Here is a 15141-nt window from a genome sequence, read left to right as displayed (position 1 = left end):
ACCCACTACTGAGCTGCAGCTACAAATCAGACAAACTGTAGTCGCTGCTGGCGATACGCCATGACACTGATCACTGGCACACGGAACACTGTCAGAACCATCTTGATGGGTAATTAGGGATACTCTGTCATTTTTGGTATCACTTAGCTGCAGTGCTTATGTAGTGTAGAATGTGTATGGTGTGTATGTGAAATCTGAGCCTGCGAGGCTGTTAGAGGAGATGCTGCAAGGATACCGTAAAAGTCAATTTTACACCGTGTAGCCTTAGCTGGGCGGTGGACTGAAGGATCTTGGCTGATCCCTTAAAGACGGTCCAAAGCTGTAAACTCTAACTGACTCGTGTGCGTTGGTGTGTGTTTGTGTGTGTGCAGCTTTACATGCACAAACACACACACGGGGCTGTGTGTAACCTTGTGTTTGTTTTAAAGGGTAGCAGCAGTGTTACGGTTCTTTGTGAGTGTCGCTGATGCACATCGTGTCCTGCGTGACTTTGACCAGGCCAGCCTTCAGCTTTACAGAGCGAGCCAGATAGACAGATTTTTCTTCAAACAGTGCTGCATATACAAGTTCAGACACGTTGTTGAATGTAAATGAATGGTGCAAATAATTTATTGCTTATATGTAACTGAAAGCAGAGACAACATATATCAAACAGTGAGATTCAGAAGCTGTACTGCTTTTCAAAAAACATATGCTCACTGTACAGTGTAACTAGTATCAAATTCAAGCTATAAAATTTGTGTAGGGCTATAAAAAGCCTGGTGAAACATCTAACAACTAATTAGGGTTACATTAGTAACAAGATTATGTTAAAACAGGCGGAGAGGCTTTCAGAAGTAAGAATGGGGATAGGTTTATCACTCTATATGTGGTGTGATAAGTTAATTATTAAATTAAAAAAATGTCTCAGCATAAGATTGCACCAAATTCTGGGATTCATATACAATCTAAAGAAATCACCGCACACAAAAAAACCCCAATTCCAAAATAAATTTAGAAGAAATGCATTGAAGAGATGCTGTGGTGGAAACCACTGCATGGTCTCAGGATCACATCTGAAAGCTGTTGAACTGATGAACATTTTACGGCATCCACAAATGCAAGTTAAACCTCTACCATTCAAAGAAAAGAATGTATACAGAGAAGATCTAGAAGTGCTGTCGTCTGTTTAAGATGGACGGAGGCAAAGTGGAAAAGTGTCATGTGGCATTACCAATTAAATTATACATTCTTTTCCTTTTTAGGAAACATAGACAGTAAATCCTCTGAGTTAAAGCAAAGGGGTAGCTTGTAGTGCCGGGTGGCATAGTGGCGAACGGATAAAACATCCACATAGGCTTTTCAAGTGGCTTAAATGGACTATATTATTGTCTACCGGTAGCAGTAAAAAGCATGAGAGTGGGTCTGTAGTAACTGTGAACCCTTCTCACTCATAGTTCTAATCGCACGACTCATATGGCTGGCGTATTGGTGAACACGATCACAAGTTTAGCAATCAGAATTGGCACACAGCTACATTAAAGCTCCCAAAGGTTCTTATCCACATCAGATGTTATGATGTCATCACGTTACCTGGCAGCCACCTACCAACGGGCTAAAGTGACCTACTGGTAGTGTTAATCCACATATAACTCCTAATTAAGCATTGTGTCATTTTAATTTCACAACTGTAACATCTGATTTATATCAAAAAAGTTCTGTTTTGATTTCATCCCATTGCCTAGCAACTACTTAACAAGGATTAAAATCACAGACCGAGCAGTACGGTAGCACGGGCGTTAACAATCCACAGTTAGCTCTCTTCACCTCTCAGTGACGCTCCCAGTAATTTGTGAAACATAAAATAATTTAACAGTAATTACGGCGCTTACGAGCATGCTGGGAAATTACGCTAACTAGCCAGGTAGCATAACAGTTCGCTAACAGCTGGGAGAGGAGCTGTTGCTGAGCACAGTGCAGACAGATGGAGGATGAAGAAGAGAGAGCGGAGATGCACCGAGATAACTCAAGACCAAGACAGGAGTTGTGTCTGCTTTTTGGAAGTTTTTAACTTTAAATCATTTCTGCTCTGCTGCTTGTGTGCTGGTCTTTGACTGTGGGTGGGGCTCAGGCAGCTCCTCCACACACACACACACACACACACACACACACACACACACACACACACACACACACACACACACACACACACACACAAAGAGGGAGCCAGGTGAGGCACAGATATGCTAATGAGCCATATGTTGACTTTGTTTGAAAACAGCCGGCCTGCTAAACCAACGCTACATCTGGTAAAAGCATGAAAAGCAGCCTTCTAAGCACTGACTCCACGTGCCACTCATGTGCCAAATATTTGATTTTTGTCAACAAAGCCTAAAAGTAGATAATTTAATGTTTTTAGTCATGTGGTTTATTTGTGTTGCTCCTTTTTGACAATGACTTTAAAAAGATTTGTATTTCATGTACTTCTGTGAGACAACTAGCTCGTGTTACAGATATAATATTAATAGCAGTAACAAATCTTCAAAATACCACAGTACAAATTGTCGGCCATGTTATATTTCCGCTCTTTTAGCAAGACAAAGCCGCTTTCTTCGTATATCACAACAGCGTGACTGCACAGTAAAAGAGTGCAGATTCTGACCTGCCTGCACTTCAGCGGACTTCTTGTGTTGCATTATGAAATGAAAAATATGAAAAAGAAGGCCCACTAATGCAGCTGAAATAGGTTTCCTCAAATTCCAAATGCTTGTGAATATTATTAAAAGACGAGTTGATGCAACAGAGGGGTAAACATAGCCCTTTTCCAACTACTTTGAGGTGTTGCATCATATAAAAAAAATAGAAAGAAAGCATTTCTCAGATTCAGCATTTGATCTGTTGTCTCTGTAAGAAAATAAAAGCACTGGCTGTTTTTTTTCTTTTTCTCTCCCCCGTGATTTAAACATTTAAAATTTGCACATTAACCCTCATCACTCAAAAGAAGACCTCTGCGAAAATGCCTACTTTTACACTTAAGCTGTGAACAATTTTCTAATTTGTGCTGCGATTATCCTAATTTGAGCAAGTGAAAATGAGAGAAACTGAGAGCACATTGTGTGCCCTTTGATTAAGTGGGATGTTTGAATGTGGGTCTTCCACCTTCAAGAGATATTTGATACTTGAGGGGTTGAAGTGTTTTTGATGGAAACTCCATTAATGATTGATAACAGGAGGAGAGCGGTTATCTCCCTACTCCAGTACCATCAATAATTAAACGCTCTTTCCTAGCATTTTTTTTGGTGGCACATAAAATATAAGTCACCATCTTGAAATCTTTAGTTATGATATCTGTCAAAGAGATTAGGACTTTGCGTTGATTTCTTAAAACTCTCTTCTTTTGTGTTTTGAATAGCGTGCGTTTCAGATGCTTGCAAGAAAAGCAGCATTTGGCAAAGTTTCTAGCGTTTTGCTACATCGGGTACTAAGTTTTTCATTGACAGTTTTTCTGTTTAATCTTGTATTAATCAAATGAAACCAAATCCATCCATTTTCTTCTCCTTCTTCAATTCAGGCATGCTGGGAGGGCCTATTCCAGTTGTCACAGGGTGAGAAGCAGGGTACACCCTTGACAGGTTGCCAATCTATCCCAGGGCTTGAAACCAAATCTAGAGCTAAAATTGCTTTGCTAAGATTAGATCTTACATTTCGATACAACGCAGAAACTGATGCAGACCAAAGAGTTTGTGCCAAGTGAACTTAATGTAACCTTTACCAGTTCATCCTCACTGTAGTCTCTGGTCCAGCTGGCTCTGTGCTAAAGCACTGCCGCTCTTCTGCATATCAGAGCGTTATTTTGAGATGGTCGTGTGTCATGCAACATCCAAATTTAAACCTGGAATGACTCAGTCTGTGTGTATGCTGCAAATCTCACGCACAGACGCCACATGTCGAGTATGATGTTGAAGGACTGAGTGGATGGCTGAAGTGATGCTGGAGATTTGTGTCAGCCAGTGTGTGAGTGCGTGTCAGCGCCGCGGTAAAAAGTTCTCCGTTAGGCCAGCGCTGATTTGACCGCATCGAGACGAGCTGACAGGCCTGCAGGCTTCTCTGTGTCATCACCGAAGTTCCCATCAGTCCTTGCAGACGGAATTCTCTCAGAAGCCATCGTTGTACTTAGACACGGTAGACCTGATTAAGTCTTTATACTGCATGTGGCAGCCATAGAGTGGCTTGTCAGCCCACTTTCCTCAAAGAGCTCCAAGGCTGCTTCGAGGCACGCGAGAGTAGATGTTTTCACGGGGCTTCAAGTGGTTGTGGAGCCTTTCTCAAGCCAAGGTAATGATTATTGGCTCACATACATGCAGAGAATGCCTGGAAGCACTTCTGCTGAACGCTGCTCTGTTTCTTTGCGTCATGAGTGACACCCTCATTTACTGGTGTCAATATTCGAGTTATTCATTGACTACAAATGGAGCCCCGCAGCACTGCGCCTGCATTTCTTTGTTGTTCTTTTGGTCTTTTTACTAACAACAGCACCTCAGTCACTTAAGGTGAGCTCAGGGAAATGATCCTGTAGATATGAAATAAACATTAAGATGTCGGGATTTTTAAAAGATAGCAAAGAACAGTTGCAGCAAATGAAAAGAAAGAACAATAAAGCGATAGCTGTTCTTATCTGGACGCTAATCGGCGTGTCTCATCATAGCAGCGAGGCACCGTGTACTGCTCGTCTTATGTCAACAGTGTTGTATTTACATAAGCTGTTTCCCGTCGGCCGCGGCTTCTGTCCTGAGAGCACCAGGCGCTGCAACAGTGAGGGAGTGTGATTAGATTTACAGATGGAGAGTAATGGGAAGAGAGTTAATAGCACAAAGGCATAAATCACAAAGAAGAGGCTTGAAGCATTGTGCTTGACCTTTTGAATGGTGATAATGATGCCAGAGACAGATACGCACCTACCGGGGGCTGCAAAACCAGCACGCTTGCGTTTAGAGAACGTTGTCGTAAATGCAAAGTGGGCACGTGTGCGGGGTTAATAGGTGGGCTGGTCAACCTTGTAGCGTATTCAGACGACAGTGACAGCATGTATGAAGCTGTCAGAGCATTACATGTTAGAAAGTTTTCCACATACACAAACACACGAGCACACACAGGCATGAGCTGATACCTGGCTCTCAGGCTCTTTCTTTATGCGGGAAGTGAAACCTGTCCGCCTGTCTGTCTGCATGCTCATCTCCCCGTCTGTCCCTGCACCGCAGAGCATCAGCGGGGTTATTAGAATAGCCCTGTGGCTGTCACTGATAAGGCCTGTATGGGTGCTGCCACTGACAGCGCTGCCTGCCTGCGTGGCAAACACAAGTGGCCTGGCTGGGGGATTACTGCCTGCTGCCATTTCTGCTGATGCCTTTCTTTATGTTATCCTCTCCAGTCAGATGTGCTGCATTTGAATAACTTGGCTGATGTTGTAGAAATGGAACTCCTTGAAATCTCCACCTGCATACAAATGAACGTGCACGAAGAAAAAAAAATGCTTGCACATTCACATATTTAGCGCTTGTTAGCTTATTAGTCTCGGTGTCTCCATCTTTTCTTTCCTTCTCCCACTGACCATAACTGGTTATTTACAAGCTCCACTCAGAGGAGTGATGCTGAAGGGTTAGGAGGCTCACTAATCCACTCTGCTGCTGTCATTAGAGAAGCAAACAGACTATTACCACCTCCTCCTCCTCTTTTGGCTCATCATAAGCCGCCCGAACCACACAAACATATGCTTGCATGTGCACGCTCACACGCAGCTGTGATGGAGAGTGCCTCTTGTTTCTTTAGCGCTGCTGAGTGGAGCCCTGCTTTGGTAATTGATCCTGTTTGGTACATGGGGAGGAAGGGGAGAGAGCGAGTGAGCGCGAGAGGGAGGGAGGCCCTAAGTGTTGTCAGTTTGCTGCATTAATTTTTCAACTGTGGCCAGTGAGGCTGGAGAAGCGAGGAGGGGCCCTCGATGCAGAGCTCACTGAGAGGAAACATACTGTACCTAATGCTGCCTACACTTGTAAAGCAGTTTATCGGTGCTCATTCTAAAATAAGTTCCTTTCTGCGAGACGCAGTTATGATTCAGCCGATTCGTCTACTCACTCCCAGCCTCCTGCTGATGACAGATTTGTTTTCCTCTGTCTCCCTTTCTTCCGCGGCTCATAAATAGCCTTCTGGTGGTTGTGTGACTTGTGTGCCTCTTTGACTGGATGTTTGTGCCTTCTCATGCTGTACAGTATGTGCAGCTGGTAATAGGCAGGCCTCACTCTGTGCTTTTTGATCCCAGCTCTGGGCTCTGGTCCCGATGATGTCATCAATCCAGCTGAGAGGAAGCACACGCATTTGGGTTTTTGCCTGCCACTCTGTGTGGTGTTAAATAGCCATTATTACTTCTGTTATTCACAGCTCTTCCTCGTGTGCTGTGTTAAAATACCCCGATGTTATCACAATGCCGGTCAGCGACTGGAAAGAATCCCGCTGAATGATTTTAATGTCCGTCAGAGCCACATTAGTGAACACTTCCATGAGTCATTAAGAGGTGCTCACAGCCACACAGGACGTCACTGCTGACATTTGTTGCAGATATGAGTCATAATTTCTTGCTTTTATTTAATACTTCCTAATTAATTTGACGTGGCGCATTCGATTTACCGTTTCTCTTTCGGGTCTTCTGCGTAGATGCAGCGGCTCACGGCTGCTTGCAGATGTCATGCACTGGATCTAAAAATGCTTTGTGATGATGCAGTAAACACTCTGTGGGAGAGAGTTGCCTGGAGGCTGCACAGGAGTGAAGTCATGTTCGCTGGAGTTACAGCGCCCAAGTCCTTCATTGTCAGAACGGGTCGTGTGCAGAGGACAAATCTGCCCTCTTAACTTTACTTGAACGCGCCATGAGTGGATGGACCTAAGATAATGACGTTTGTAACAGATTTTGATGGTGTGGACTCAATCTAGTATATTCTGCAAATATCTGCACTCAAAAAACAAATGGTATAAAGACACTTAAAACGCTTCTCAAGTGATTAAGTGACTCAGGGACTGAGATTTTCCAGCATTCAGTTCATTGTAAAGTTCAGGTGGATTCTAAAATACCGCAGACAGTACATGACTCTTAGCGCCAGTTTAGTTGTCCAATAGGGCATCTACATGCATGCATGATCAGCTATAAAACAAATGGCATCTAGCAGTCAGGGCATTCAATTGTTTGAACTGAGAGGTGTGTCAGTGGATACACTGGGAAACTGGCTTTATTTAACCTCAAAGTAACCATCACAGAAGGGGGTCCCAATCAGTGGGTCAGAACTGGAAATATGAACAGGAGTTACAGGATAGCTTGCGATATATCCCCATGAAAACTAAAGCTACGTCTGCTCGCTTGTGGAGATTCCAGTTTCTGTTTGCCTACGTGAGTCTCTAATGTATTTACGTCCAAATCATCTGTCAATAAATGCTATCCTCTCATTGGTAGATGCTCCTGTTGCTTGCCTAGAAGTTATTTCACCTGTAGTCACTTGAAGTTGCCAAATATCATTCACGTCCTGTGGTCTCCGGTTTCCACGTTGCTCCCAGCTTAGGCAAATCTGCAATCTCAATACATCACAATACACTCATTTCTTGTAGTTTATGATCTGTGTAACTGAAGAAAAACAAATTATGTATTCACTGAACTGTGGTGTTAGTGTTTTCGTATGATATCGTTCAGTTTTAATAATTACGTTTTTTTGCTTTTCTTTGCTTTCCCCCATGAGGTTCTCTGTGTTTCCACCACAACTAACTTCACTTATTTTTTTTTAATTATAGTGACTTCATAGCATAGTGGTTAACAGGCTTATCATACTTATGAAAGATCCCCGGTTTGAGACCAGGAAGAGACACAAACTGGTTCCAAGCCTGGATTAATGTGAGGTGTAAAATCTGTGCCAAATCGAACATGCAGTGACCCATTGGAAATAAGGGAGCAGAAAAAAAGTATCAGTATTATTTCTATTGGACTTTTATTGTGAAGAGGACTGGAAAGAGTAGTTCAGTGTTTTGTTGCATAAAAACGAAACAATGTGGCAACAAAGTAAAGGTTGATTTTATTGTATTAGCTGCATTAGGTTGATTTCTGCCTCTGCAAGAAGCCATGAAGTAGTGAGTGTTTCCACACATATCACAAGAGGAAGCGTGAGCATATATCGGTATATCACAGCCATATTAAGGGTGTCTGTACCTCAGGAGTTGGTGGTGGTTCGATCCCTGACTGCTCCAAATCGTTGGGCAGAACCCCAAGTTGCTTTCTAGTGTGTTCATCTGAGTATGAGGCATTTGGTATAAAGTGCTTGAGTAGAAAATTGCTACCAGAGCAATATTTTGTCCCAAACCTGGTTAGCAACGACCGTATCCTTCAGGTTTGAGAAGCTTTGATTTCTACCTCAGCATTATGACACAATCAAATATAAAAGTATACACTTTGAAGCATTTAGGTCTGTTTTCTTAGGCAAGAAAAGTTGATTCATGTGGAGGAAGTGAATAACTATTTAATCTCAACTTGACAACTTGACAAGGCAGGCCCAGGTCTGGTCGCACAGGTGAGACTTCTGTCTCAGCCCCGCTGTGTTTTGTCCCCTTCCGACAAGTGTGTTTTCTCTCTCAGGTTTGATTCTCCTTCGCCACGCTCCCCTCCTATCCTCTCACCCTCCTGCCAGCTTAGCTAGCCAGGACAGGCCTTATTCCACTCCAAAACCATGATTGCATTCTTGAGCTATTCCACCCCCTCCTTCAGAACAAGAGCCCTCCGCATCTCTCTCCCCTTCAAGTACAGGCAGCCGGGCGCATTTCCCCTTTGAAGATGTAATCTTGGAAATCACAGAGACATCTCCGGGATTATCTTAAATGTCTTCAGTATGTCAACAGCCTAGCCTCTGTTGCAGAGCAGCTCTGGCCGTTTAAAGGGTCGGCTGTGATGACAGCCAAGGAAAATGCCGCACCGCAGAGGTAATCACAGGGTCAGCTCGGTTGATTCCATTCAGGGCCGAATTCCCACTGCTAAAACTGGATGTTAACAGACACAATGAAATGGCGTATTTCCCCATGCGGCAAAGCTATGTTTACAGTGGAAGGTAATAGAAAGCAAGTGGCGCACTCTGTAACGGATGGTGTCGGTAGGTGAGGTTTGTTTATGTCACTGCATTTTCCGAAATGTTATGACAATCCAAAGGGTGCAACATCTTAACTAGGTGTACACAATAAGATGAGAAGCTTCAATGAGTAGTCACGAGAGGGAAAGTTAGTGTACACCAAATTAAAGGCACATAAGTGGGCGCTCTTTGAAAGGGATCTCGACTTTGTAATCATATCAGATGTTATCAGGGGGGAGATTTTAGGAAGGGTAAGTGCTTGGAAACTAAATCAGAGAGAGGCCGCCTAGGGAACACGTTGTTATCATAATTACCTGCTGAGCAGTGACTGCAGAACCGGTGTTGATGTTGACGCCGAGCTGGCCTCTTCTCTCTCTCCACCAAAGTTGCCTTGTGTGGGCTGCTGCCTGCCTCGACATCTCTTTGTGCTCTGTTCTCTGTCTGTTTTCTTTCTTTCTTGTTTTCTCTCCTTTTTTTTCAGCCAGTAACACCGACTGCAGGCCAGAAACTCAGATATTGTTTTGGTGAGATCGGGCTCGTAGATTGAGGACGGACTTGCGTCAGCGAGTGCGTGCGGGTGCTGGCAGGCTTTGGGGTCGCTCCCGGGAGTTGAGGCAAAACCGGAGACCTCATCCTCTCTGTTTCAAACAACAGACAGCTACTGCCGGTGCACAAGGCCTGCCTGTGTGGGGCTTCCCCCCCCCCTCTTTTATTACAAATGATCTGTTTGAATGAAATACAGCCCTGGCTCCCTTACTGTTGGCATTTAAACAGGAGGAAATAACAGATGATGATATCAGAGCGGGAGACGGTGAAAGCGTGAGACAGGCCACTCAAAAGAGGAGAAACACTTGACCTGTTTGTTTGGGAAAATGGTATTCCTCTGCTAATTTCCTCCTGATAAGTATCTGACAGCTCGTAGTAAAGTGTTTTATCTTGGCTAGAGGAAAATGGCTTCTCTCGCTCATGGCGTCAATCGATTTTCAGAGCCTCTGCTCCTGCTTTAAATTGCAGTCGGTGGTTTTTTAAAGTTCTTCTATTTGCATAGAGGTAATCAATTACATATATTAGCCTGCTGCTTTTAGCTTAAGCTGGACTTTCTCTTTCCTGCCTTCCTTCCTTCCTTCCTTGGATTCCTCCCATTTCTTTCTCCTTACCTCTCCAGACACTGCTGCAAATTCTCGCTCTTTCCTCTTCCAACTAACATAATTGACTGCTGTTTGCAGTGCTGGGGGCATTGATTTTTACTGCTCTGCCTCTCTCTCTGGTTTAACAGTTGATGAGTTGTGTTAAGACACCCAGGGACAGCCCTGGCTGTTTTAAGGAAGATGAGGTTTGCTTTTATTTCGATGCATAGCATATGTGTGCGTGCTTGTGCACATGCTTCTGTATGAATGCGTCTGTATGAGCTGAACTGTACGAGCGGCCACTTGAGGCGAGGATTCCCCTCCAGAAAGCCAAAGTAAATGTGGTGGTGTTAAAGGCTTTTAAAAGGCAAACTTAGGCTTTGTCATCTTCAGAAACTGAATCACTTTTAAGACCAAAGAAAATGTATTCGTGTCTCCGTTAGGGCTGCACGATTTTGCATAATTCGATTCTCTCACGATTTTCTTTTCCAGTGTAAATATTTATTGCACTTATTAACTGCACATCAACTTCGTAACAGTTGAGACTGAACATAAAAACAATAAATAAACATAAAAACAACAAATGTCTCACGTTATGTTGTTGCCGCAAAATGTTGTACTGCTTGAAATTCCGTCTCCACCGTTGCTCGACGCTGCGTGTATAGAGCAGGTAGTGCAACAATAGAAAAATAGTTGCGGGACGGCACTGTGTAGCGTTTGTCTAGGGTGTTGATCATTTTCCTAAATCCCTCGTTTTGCACAGTGTTGATGGGAGCCATATCTTTGGTCAGGTGATAAGTGATAGCCTCCGTAATTTCATTGTGCCTGCGGGAGTTCGACGTGTATAGGGAAGCGCTGTATAAGGTTCCCGTTATTGATGTTTGGGTGGTTGACCGGGACGGATTTTCTCCTGTCACTTTCTCGTCATCCCTGACGTGCTCTCCGTTGTTTTTTTCCCTGCTAATTTTAGCATCACACGGCACAGCTTCTGTATCACGTGGTATAAGGCTCCGCCCTTGTCATTTGTTGAGCAGGAAGAGTGAGCGCTTGTTTTCATGCAGATTACGTCCCGGATCAAAATGCGGTACAATCGTCGTCGTCTTTTCTTTCTTTCTTTTTTTTTTTTAATCATTGTCATTTGGAAATGAGATCGCACATAAGTATGAATCGAGATCGCGATTTTCTAACGATTAATCGTGCAGCCCTAGTCTCCATAAATGTACACCCCGATCAACTGATACAGTTACCAGGACTGAAGCATTAACCAAGTGAAAACAGGAGACGGCTGACTCGAGCGGAGACAGGACAGAGTTTAGATTCAAAGGTGACAAGAATTTGTAGTCGCTCACAGGCACCTACAACTTCCCTCACTCCAGCCCCTGACATCCCACACATGCACACTCAGAAGTCATGGATACAGACACAAACCTCATTTAACGCGATTAGTCTCTTTGAGGATTTTACCGCAGCCTCTTATATCCTGGATGAAAGAGTTCACACTTCTGACAGGAAAGGGGAAAAAAAAGCAGGAGTCTGCAGAAGCTACTCAGCTTTTCACTGCAATATTCACCACGTTATTAAAGAACACATTGCTATGTGCTGTGTTGCTCTCAACACCATCTGTAGTGTGCTGCTCAAGTGGTAGCAATTTTCTCGCAGTCTTGTGTCTCTCGTGCAGTATTTCAAGTGAAATTCGATTGCAGATCTCCATGTTCTAGTGCATTGGGTTTCTTATAAACGTTTGCATTCTTCACTGATTGCTCCCTGGCAGTTTTCAATGCGCAGAAATGCACTGCCATCTCAGTGTTTAGCTCTCTCTTGCACTCTTTTGGATGTGAAGGCTAATGTCGTTTTCAGAATATGAGAGAAAAAAAAGAGAAAAACCTGGTGTAGCTCTCTAAAGTCGAATCAGACCTAACATCTACTGCAATAAAACAAGCTTGCTGTTGTTTGTTTGCTTGTTTTTTATTCAACAAGCGAAGCGAAACACGTATTTCTTTCACGGCTGCCGAATTATGTCAGCTCGGAAAAAACAAAAAAAGGCGATGCAGTGAATTAAATCAATGTGAAACCAGCTCAGTAATGATGTAGTTGCTGCATTTTTAAAAATAAATGTATAACTCTCTCTTAAACCCATCACCTTTAAACACTGGTGCATGTTATAGCTGGGTAATAGCAACCTAATAGGCTTACCTGTCAGCACCGCGTGCTATGTAGACCCCCGCAAATCATATTTCTCGAACACCTGCTCGCCTCCCTGCGTATTTATGGCTTTCTTCTCTGCCCTGTCCTCTTCTTTGTTGGACTCTGTCCAAAATCAGCACCCACCCCACCCCCTTCTCACATTATAGTCTTCAGTATGTTCCCTTCCCATCATGGAATAAATGAACGAGCAGGTGCTGTGATGTATGAGGTGCCTGCCATTGCATCACATGGATTTTATGTCTTTATTGATGGGAATAGTAAAGAGAGACAGGAAATATGGATGGTAGTGACCACCGCTTTTCCAACCATATGTCTGTTGTTCTCTCAATATTGGTATCAGCGATTTTAGGTGTTTTTTTTGTTTGTTTTTTTACATGGTGTTATCTTTTATGCATTTCAGTCATTTTATTCCTTTTATTATAGCTTCAGCTAACATCTGCTGCCAGGACAAAGCGTGCTGATTTTTGCTGATTGAAGCAAAACTTCTGTTTTCAAACTTTTGCAAAATATGGACACTAACAAAAGTGATCTAAGAGAAATCAATCAACTGGATCCCCAGACTTTTAACAAGATTTTAGCTGTCCACGTTTTGACTCTAAACTGCAGTTTTTAGACTTATTCTACTTCTTGACCAGATTGCATGTGAAGAAACACTGGAGGAAGTAGGGGGATTGTGTATCTTCCTGGGGGACTATTATTGTCAGTTATTATAAACTTTATTGCAGTAATGTTGCAGGACGCCGAAATGATTTAGTCTGTTAGCTTTTTATACTAAGCAACATTTGCTGTTTTACATCAAACACAGACTACAGCTGAGGCTGGCGGGGATGTGGTTAGTTACAAAGTCAGTTTTGGAGCATTTGGACATCGGTGGTCAAGGGTAGGGGCTAGCATAGTACTCCGTTTCATCATCACAGCTTCTGTGGTGATGAAATTTGTACCAATCACAGAGACAGAAAGGAAAAGTTCTGATAGGCTAATCTCAAAACCCGTGTAAATTTGTGTGTTCTGGGCCTACGCTGGATTTGTATCGGCCTGTAAAGGGCGCAGTGAAGCAGTGAGGAGAGACTAAGAGAGGTGTATTAAGGCAGTGAATCTCGATGCTCTGTGTGTAATGGATTCAGAATGAGGGCTGACCAAGCAGCAGGCTGCTGATAACCTTTAGGAAGGACATTGTTCCTGTGCAGCAGGGGTGGGGGTGGTGGGGTCGCGTGGATGGGGGTGGTGGGGGGTTTACACAGGACTGCTGCTGCAGTATATACGCACGGTAGTGTGATTGGTGGTGCAGCTGTTTATTGGTTCATTGGCTCTCCGGCAGGGTTAGGAGGTAGAGTAAATGGGGCAGTATAGCAAACTCCCTCATGGCTTCCCGCACACATTTTTCAACTCCGGGGTGCATTTTTTTTGTTTTCTGTGATACATTTGTCCTCTGTCTGAACCAGGCTCTCACTGGCTTTCCATTAAAAGAAATGTAACAGCCTTCTTCTTCTGTCTCGCTTTCCCTTCAGATCGCCACTTAAGGAGAGGTCAGCGAGGGACCCTGCGTGAGGAATACATGACGGGCGGGGCGGGGGAGGGGGTGGCGACCACAGCGGCACTACCACCGAGGTCAAGGTTCACGCAGGTAAACGGATCTTTCTCTCATTCCGCATCTCATCGATTGTGCACATTGGTTGAATCAATCCTGCCTCCTTTTTCTCCCTGACTTGGAGCCGACTTGGCACGCAGAGAAAAAGTGAGGGAGTGATGTGGCTGGTTTGACTGGACACTCCTGAGCTGGCAGCTAAGGAAGCAGTCTGCAGCTGCTGTTTATGAGGCGCTGTGCAGGCTTTGCTTTAAAATAAAATCCCCACCATGATGCTTGTGGCCAGTGTCAAAATGAGAAATCATTAAAAAACACATGCTATGATTGAAGAACCTTTGATTTTCAAAAAAACCCCGTCTAGCTCGAAAGAGATTTGTAGTGACAAACAGTAATAGTAGGGCACGCTGTACTTTAAAAGAGCTTACCAGGACCTTATTGTGGCTCCCATTCAAAGGTCTGGTGCACTTTTCATTGCCCTAAATCTGAAAACTTATCAGCCATTTAAAAAGTAGGTCTGTAGTGTCTGTAGTGCTCCAATATTACACTTTTTATTTGCCTCCCGTTTTCTTTTCCACCAGGGATTAAGAAAAATGACTTGGGGGGAGGGGGGGCTTTGGGAGTTGGGTGGGGGCAGTTTAGGAAGCAAATAAATAAATAAATAAAGTGCAAGGTAATCTTCCTTAATACTGTGTGTGTGTGTGTGTGTGTGTGTGTGTGTGTGTGTGTGTGTGTGTGTGTGTGTGTGTGTGTGTGTGTGTGAATGCTGAGCAAAGGCTATGCTTTGGGAGCATCTGCCCTGCACACAAACACTCATGTGCACATATAGCCAGCCCGACACAAATACTGTACACACCCGACTAGCAGGGATCAGCCAAAGCGATTAGGACACGGACTTCAGAGTGCAGAAAGTGACAGGTTTAACACACACACGCCGACCATCAGCAGATTGACAAGTAATGCACAGCGAAAGAAAGAACAGAGCTTCCGAATGTGACAGCACACGACTGCAGACACATGAAAGTATAGGAAGACTAGTTTCACTGCTTCTCCCTGCGGCTGTCGTGCCTTATTCGTCTCAGCTCAAGCCCGTGGACTCATA

At 43.8% G+C, this 15141-nt stretch overlaps 1 protein-coding gene across 6 annotated transcripts in view; it reads left to right on the top strand.

Moving 5' to 3' along the window:
- Positions 1–15141, top strand: part of zmiz1a (zinc finger, MIZ-type containing 1a) — a 110511-nt gene that overhangs the window by 14513 nt on the left and 80857 nt on the right. For all 6 annotated transcript variants that reach the window (XM_085477583.1, XM_085477585.1, XM_085477581.1 and 3 more), the window contains exon 2: positions 13966–14081. The gene's annotated coding sequence lies outside the window, so the exon portion shown is untranslated. The remainder of the gene's footprint in view (positions 1–13965; positions 14082–15141) is intronic.

The sequence above is a fragment of the Copadichromis virginalis genome, linkage group LG13, assembly GCF_057382275.1.
Source record: "Copadichromis virginalis isolate Kocher_CV1m ecotype Utaka linkage group LG13, C_Virginalis_male_GT1.1, whole genome shotgun sequence".
Taxonomy (NCBI): domain Eukaryota; kingdom Metazoa; phylum Chordata; class Actinopteri; order Cichliformes; family Cichlidae; genus Copadichromis; species Copadichromis virginalis.
This window is presented reverse-complemented; position numbering and strand designations above follow the sequence as displayed.